The sequence below is a fragment of the Podarcis liolepis genome (genome assembly GCF_965112155.1).
Source record: "Podarcis liolepis genome assembly, chromosome: 2".
Lineage (NCBI taxonomy): Eukaryota > Metazoa > Chordata > Lepidosauria > Squamata > Lacertidae > Podarcis > Podarcis liolepis.
The window spans coordinates 117,695,555-117,703,668 of NC_139555.1; the positions used below are offsets into that span (position 1 = coordinate 117,695,555).

Consider the following 8,114-nt stretch of genomic DNA (forward strand, 5'->3'; position numbering starts at 1 on the left):
GAATTTATGTACAGGTTGGGGGGGGGAGGGTGTTGCCCCTCCAGCAGATATCTTATTTATTTATTTATTTATTTATTTATTTACTTATTTACGGCTATTAGCCCATAAAATATGTACAAACATAAAAACACAGAGGCATAAGGACCGATATATTCGACACCAAAGGGTGAACACCACGATGCAAGGGTGGGTCAATGAGCAGAGCCAAATAACAGCTTGGGGCCCGGGGAGCTCCAAGGGACGGATCGCAGAAAAAGAAACTGAAGACGAGGTCCGACATGCACTCTCATCGTAACTGTCCGATTAGTTTTGGTGTTGTTGTTGTTTTTTAGTTGTTTTTGTGTGTGAGATAACCGCGTTCAGGAATCTCGCCACCTGCAGAGTTACCGAAGGATCTGTATCCTGCAAAAGTAGTGCGGCGTGTGACTCAACAGGCCGGCCCACCAAGCGCAGTAAAGCAGGGCCCAGGAATTTAGTCCTGGCTATGCTATGTAGGGGGCAGTTGAACATTATATGTGGAAGAGATTCAACCGTTTTCCCGTCACACACGCATAACGGAGACACCAAACCCTTAGAAAATCTGTGGCTCAGCAGGTTCGATGGAAGGACATTGAACCTTGCACGAATAAATGCAAGTCGGTGTGGTACAGATGAAAGAGATGACATGTATGATGGAAGGCCAAGTGGTGGGGTTATTCCGTGATACCTGGGGGAGCAAACACCCCCACCCCAAGCGAGGTTGTGTTGATTTTCAATGTCTGCTAATCTTTGCTCTATAAGGCTTTTGGCTGAGCATAAGTTCATCTTTAGGGAGTCCGCTGGGGAAATTCCGATGCTTAGGAGTTTGGCATGGATTTTTCCTACCCACGGATTGACAAAGTCGTCCCGCCAGAGGCACTGAAAAAGGTAATGGTCAGGAAGCCTATGCCAGCTGGACAGCCAGTAGCCAAAGACTCGCTTCCAGATGACAGTCTCCAATGATGCAATCCTTAACTCCAAACGTATGGCTGCGTTGCTCACACACATGGGGAGTTTCAGGAGGCGACAGAGAAACTGATTCTGCAGTGTCCCAAGTGATGTTATATTGGACCCTGGGGCCCAGAGCGGGGCAGCATAACAGAGGGTGGAAACCACTTTTGCGTGGTATACCTTCAAAGCAGAAGGGATGTGGGAGGCTCCGTCGGCCGCAAAAAATTGGAGCAGAGAATAGAGTATTGTTTTCCCTTTGTTTAGTAGATACTGAATCTGTGGCTTCCAGCTTAGGTTGTAGTGAAAAAAGACTCCTAGGTATTTAAATTTGAAAACCTGTTCTAGTTGGACTCCATCTAACTTCCAGCTGTAAGTTTTCCGAGACCTGGTAAAGACCAGGACTTTAGATTTCCCATGATTAATAGTCAGATGGTTAAGTTTGCAGTAAGCCGCAAAAATCTTTAGAGCTCTGCATAGACCGACTCTAGAGTAGGAAAGGAGCGCTGCATCGTCGGCATATAGAAGCAGAGGGCAGCGAAAATCAGCTAGGCGGGGGGCATGGATGTTGGCTTGAGACTCATTCAGAAAGAGCCTCATATCGCTAATAAACAAGTTAAAGAGGAGTGGGGCCAAAATGCAGCCTTGGCGCACACCTCTATTTATTGGGACCTCGTTGGATAGGTTTCCCGCCGGTGTGAGTCTCACTCTAGCTGACGACCCGTGGTGTAATTGAGTTATAAGCCATAACAGCCTTCTATCTATGCCCCATCTCTCTAATTTCTTCCATAGACAGTTTCTTGGGATACTGTCGAAGGCGGCCTTTAGGTCTATGAAAGCGACACATAGGCGCCCCCGACTCGGGGCAGAATATTTTCTGGCAAGATGATACATAATTACCATATGGTCAGTGGTCGAATAATTGTTCCTAAAGCCCGCTTGCTCATGGCCAATCAAATTTGAATCGTTTGCCCAATGGGACAGCTTAGACAGCAAAAATTTTGCATAGATTTTCCCGATGATAGACAAAAGGCTGATGTTCTGATAGTTCTCCGGGTCAGCAGGGGGACCCTTTTTATGGACTGGCACGATCACGGCCTCCTTCCATGACCTAGGGATAAGCCCCGTAGAATTAATCGCATCAAAGACTTTGGCCAGGATTTCAGCCCACCACCTCAGTTGCGCAACAATAGCCTCAGCAGGGACTAGATCCAGCCCGGGGGCTTTGCCCGTTTTCAGATCTAATATCAAGTCCATTATCAGGTCTGGGTCGGTAGAGGGCCACAAAGGTAGATGGTCGGCTCGGAATTCCGTGGATGAGTTGGATTCCTCTGCCAAGGAGAAATATTTACTCAAGAATTGTTCCCATGTGGGTGCAGGGATAATCGTCAGTGGGTACTTCCTTCCTCTTTTGTTTATCAAAGCCCAAAATTCCTGTGGTCTGCGGGATCTAGAGGCCGCTATCAAGGCTCGCCAGCGCTTTAGATACCACTCACGTTTGGCCAGCTTTAAAGTCTGTTTGTATGCTCTTTTGGCTTGTAAATAGGAGGATGGTAAAGCCTGGGGATTAGAGTTTTTATATTCATTATAGATGGAGCGAAGAAGGGATCTTGCTAGCTTGCAAGAGGTGTTAAACCAGCACTGCAATGCGCCACTTTCGCCTTCTGAGGAGGTGATGTAAAAAAAGTGGTGAGGTTTGTTATAAGAAGGTTAAAAAGATTCAAAACCGAACTGGAATCTTGTAAATCAGTAGTTATTTGAGGTAGATAGGCAGTGATTTCCCTATGGAAAAAATCCTGGTATTTTTGGGCCACAGCCTCGGACCATTTGATCCCTCTTATTTTGATCGCTGATGAAGTTTCCAGAAGGACTGAGTGTTTATAGTCCTTCTGGCACCGGAACAATGACAAAGTGGTCACTATTGGGAGGTGATCACTGAAATGTTGGTTTTCGACTTGGAAGGAAAGTACATTGACGGCCAAATTTGCGGAGATCAAGAAGTAATCGATAACACTGTTAGATGCTGGTCCCAGGTGAGTGAACTCCCCCGGTATATCGGGGGGGGGGGGGAAGGTGCCGTTCAAGAATACTAAATTCAGGTGAATGGTCATTTGATAAAGGGTCACTCCAGCTTTGTTTACTCTGTTGTCCTTTGAAGTTCTAATTCTAGTATGTTCCAAATCAAAGTTGTCCAAACATGGGGGAGTCCACCATTTGGACTTGGTTAGTAGGTCCCAATTTGTGGCAATTCGAGCATTAAAGTCACCCCCAATTAAGGAGTACGAGTTTGGGCATTTGGTATGACATGACAATAGGTGATTTTCAAATGATTCCCATCTCCATTCAAGATCGGGTGTTGAGCCTTCGGGGGGGAGGTAAACATTAGTAATTAGTATTGAGGACTTCCCTTCTACGATCAGTCCAGATAGAGCAAAAGGCGGGGAAGCCCGTACCAGAATGAATTTGGCGCAAAGTTGGAGTGAGATCCCAATCAGAAGACCCCCTTTGGGGCGACCACCTTTCAAGGAAGGGGAGGCCGGAAGTGTTAGAAGATCGAAGCCGTCTATGGTAATCTCTTCCTCATCCCATGTTTCTTGGAATAGGATGATGTTAAATGAATTTATGTACTTCCTGAATTCGGGGTCTGATTTCTTGGATCTCCAACCAGCAATGTTCCAGCTAAGTATTGATAATGTCGGGTCCTTATGCTGTCCCGGTAATTGTCACTTTGGGTTGTTTAATGGGTTCCTGGGGGTAGAGCGAGGACCCATAAGGAAATCAATAATTTTAGTTTGTGCGGATAAAGTCTTCTTCTGTGTTGATTGGATCGATGATTTGGTAACATTAACAGGCAGGAAGGGCTTTGCCGAGGAGGAAGAATTAGACAAGGTTGGTGAGGTCGGGTGCTGTTCATTAAGGTGAGTAGTAGCAAGTCTTTGATGGGCTATACTAGTAGATCCGTCAGAGTTGTCAGTCTTAACCAGGGTAGCGCTAAGAGGTGTTCCAGCCATCACTTGTAGTTGCTGCGCAGATGGAGAAGAATTGTCACGCAGATGTATAGAAGAACGTGAACGTGGGGATGGTACATGCATAGTCATTTCCTGGTGATCTTCAGACAGGGTAGATTCTAGCTCAGGCATTGAGGCAAAGGAATCCTCAGCTTCCCTATTTTGATTAGACTTAAGGTCTAAGACGGGAGTATTAAGTTTATCAACATCCTCCACGGAGGAATGGTGCTGTTGGTCAACAGGTGACTGCTGATTCAGGTCAGTAGGGGGTAACAAGGTAGCAGGTTGAGAGATTTGATGGAGACACCTTGTGGGACGTGGAGCGCCTGCTCTCCCCACTCATCGGAATAGAGGGGTCCCCTTGCGATAGGAGTCTTTGTTTGAGTAGATCCAATCTATCAAGAATAACCTGCTGTTCTTCTGAAGGGAGTTTTTGATAAGAGAAGATAAGATTTCTCTCTTCAGGGATATTCCAATCTCCGCTTGCAATTGAATCATTCCTCAACGTAGCTAGATGGGCACTTGAGAACGCAGATGGACCAGGGGGTACCCGGCTATATGTTTTTCCCTTTGATATAGGAACAGAAGGAGGAAACGAGCGTCCATTGCCGGTTGAGATGTTGGCAAAAAGAGGTTTAACACTCGTGTCCTTAAAGACTCTTGTTGTTACAATCTCCCAGGGTGCCAGCCGATCTTTCTGTCTTGCAAGAAGATGTGGGATCCTTGCAGACTGGAAGGAGAGCATAAATTTCCTTGGCCAGGGCGTGGCATTTAGGGGTACTACAGATATAAGATCTATCTGGAAGAAAGGAATATTTAGCAAATCACGTAGGTACCCTCTAGCCATCCTCAGGTTATTCCACCTAAGTCTGGGGGCGTCACGGAAAAAAATGGATAGACATATTTTATTAGGTTGAAAAATCAAGGATTGCTTATTCCTTTGGGGCAGTGGCGGCCAGCGTCTTGAGCTCTTAAGATGAGATTTCTGATCGGGTTGTCTCTTTAAGGCGCTTACAAGCCGCACAGGAGATTGATGCAAATTAGATAGCTCAGTTGAGGAAGGTAAGTGGGCCAGAAGGGCCCGTGAAAGTTTGTTCAATGACAAAGAAATCCCCTCCAATTCCTTGAAAATGAAGCTTAAAGTCCTGATTACCAGTTGTATTTGATCAGGTACTAATTCGTGGGCAGTTTGCCCTAATGCGTCCCGTTTCAATGGCGGAGATGTGATTGAGGGGTCAGGGAGGAGGGCTTCCCTATGGCTTCCATCCCCCGCTGAATCAGCTAGCTTTTCCAACTCTCCTTGATCATACAGAGGCCAAAAGCGGTTGTATGTTTCGACCGCAGAAACAATTACTTGCTCTGTTTTGCAATTATTAGTAGATGGTGGGGGAGATTCAAGCTTCGACTGCTTTACTCTTGGAGGTGAGCAACCTTTCTCAGCAGATCTTGGTCGCTTGCCATAACCCATTTGTCGCTGTCTCACTAACTACGGAGGTTCAAAGTAGAGATAAACAGAAATAGAAGAAAACTTATCTTTTATGGGCACAACGTCTTTACTCCTCCTCCTCCACTACTCAACATAATCCAGTCTTCAAGGCGGCGTTACTAATCAGCTGCGGGCAGAAGGTTTGAATATCCTTGTTGATCCTTGTTGATACGTATATTGGTCCCAACAGGCCAGCCGTGGGAGTAAAACAATTAAAAACTTCTAACAGAGGTAAAATAATTGAAAAGTCTAATAAAAACAGCTATAAAGACAGCTGTAAAAGGCTATAAAAGGCTATAAAAGGTTTGTAGTCCGGAGGGTTCACGAAGGAGAACTTGTTACAGCCGCCATCATGCACATGCAGCCCACTACCAAAATCAGCACAATCGCTTTTGTGACTTGTTTTTTGTCCCCACAAAACACTTCATCACAGTTTCTTCCTATCTATTCAAAGGGCCTTTGCTGCACGATACCAAATGTAAGAATTCACTGATAGATGTATCTATGTACTGGCTCACTGGGAAAACTTCAGAAATTCATATCGACATGTGAGCTCAGCCACTCAGCAGCCCCTCTGCCTGAGGGATAATCCCTGGCATCCTGATACCTGAGTGCCGGACAGGTAGCCATTCCAGAAATAACAAACTCAGATGAAGACAAAAGGGTGTGATTAACTTGGCTAGGAAACAGGGAAATGTAAATATCTTTTTTGTTATACTTGATGGGTGTTTGGTGGAGGGCAAGGCGAACCATGGGGCAGGGACCAGGATGCTCAGATTACTGCCACCAGACCTCCCCTTTCATGATGTAACCGTGATGTAGTTGGGGGGGGTGTAACATGGGGATTAGCAGCTAATAAAAGTTTGGGGGCTCTTTTGTCGGGGCTTCCATCTAGTTTCACCTTGTGGCAGGTGGGAGTCCTGTCACAACAGTCTTCAATAAAGACCAAGCCTACTGGCTGCTGTTTTGCTCTGGTATTCCTGGCTGGTGTCCTTGTTTCTTGTCCAAGGGAGCCCTTAGATTTCTCCGTTAACAGAAGAGACCCCCGAGGGTCATCTAGTCCAACCCCCTGAAATGCAGGAAGTTCAACTAAAGCTTACTGAACTGAATGAGTAGCTCAGTTGATAGAGCGTGAGACTCTTAATCACAGGGTTGTGGGTTCGAGTCCCGTGTTGGGCAAGAAGATTCCTGCATTGCAGGGGGTTGAGCTAGATGACCCTTGGGGTCCCTTCCAAATCTACAATTCTGTGAGCCACCCAAGAACTCCACAGAACTACAGTTCCCAGGGTCCCGGGGAGAAAGAGTGGGACTTCTGCTTTGCCACAAAGGACCCTCTTGCTGCTGCCGCCCCCTCCTCATGTTGCAAAACTGCCACCTGGATGGCTTTAAAAGTGGATTAGGCAAATTCATGGGGGCTACCAATGGCTCCTGGCCATGATGGCTTTGCTCTGCCTCTGCGGTTGGAATAAAAAAATTCCTTCCAGTAGTACCTTAAAGACCAACTAAGTTAGTTCTTGGTATGAGCTTTCGTGTGCATGCACACTTCTTCAGATACACTGAAACAGAAGCTGCCAGATCCTTCTATATAGTGAGAAGGTGGGGAGGGGTATTACTCAGAAGGGTGGTGGGAATGGGAGATTGGCAGATAGCTGAGATGAGCCTGTTGACGACTCTTAACGACTGCAATAGGTCCTACAGGAAAAGGCAAGGGGTGAGAAGGTGAAAAATGGCTAGCCATGTATAATGAGATAAGAATCCAATGTCTCTGTTCAGACCAGGTCTCTCCAGGTCTCTCTCTGCGGTTGGAGGCAGAGATGCTTCTGAATACCCTGAATCCAGGTGGCTGGGATCTGCAGGAGGGGAGAGGGCTCTTGGACTTCCCGTTGGGCATCTGCTTGGCTGCAGTGAGAACAGGATGCCACAAGGTGTGACTGGAAAGTTGGGTCACAGAAATCAAACACCACTTTTCTGGGCACAGCCCAGGAGGAAGGAGTGGAACCACTTCATAACAGTGCCCCCAGCTCCCAGCCCCTCAAGACGGTCCAGAAGGATGTTATGGTCGATGGTATCAAAGGCCACTGAGAGATCCAGCAGAACTAGGAAACATCTCTCAGCCCGCCGGAGATCATCAACCAGTGCGACCAAGGCAGTTTCAGTCCCATGATGAGACCTGAATCCCGACTGGAAGGGATCCAAATGGTCCGCTTCTTCCAGGCGTGCCTGGAGTTGTTCAGCAACCACTCGCTCAATCACCTTGCCCAGGAATGGAAGATTTGAGACTGGGCGATAGTTGGCCCTATTGGCAGCATCCGAAGATGTTTTTTTTAAGAAGCGGTTTGATAACCGCCTCTTTCAGCGGGTCTGGGAAGGCTCCCTCACAGAGAGAAGCATTCACTGGTTTGAACATTTGACAGGTTTTCATTATTTTCTCCTTTTGCAAGACAGTGGGTACATTTTACACTTAAAAAGTTACATTTAGTTAAGAGATACAAAGTTACATTCAGTAGGGAGACAACATAAAAGTAACATTAAAGAAATAACATTAGTACAGACACGGTGAACACAATTATAATATCTCACTGTGGCTGGAAAAGGAAGCAATACAGCAGACTATGCCGTGGTTTTGAGCATCACAGGGAGCAATGCAGGGGGTC

The 8,114-nt window shown here is 46.5% G+C and overlaps 1 protein-coding gene across 1 annotated transcript in view; it reads right to left on the minus strand.

The window, feature by feature from the left end:
- LOC310701488 (zinc finger protein RFP-like) overlaps positions 1-8,114 on the minus strand; it is a 221,327-nt gene that overhangs the window by 64,016 nt on the left and 149,197 nt on the right. The window lies entirely within an intron of this gene.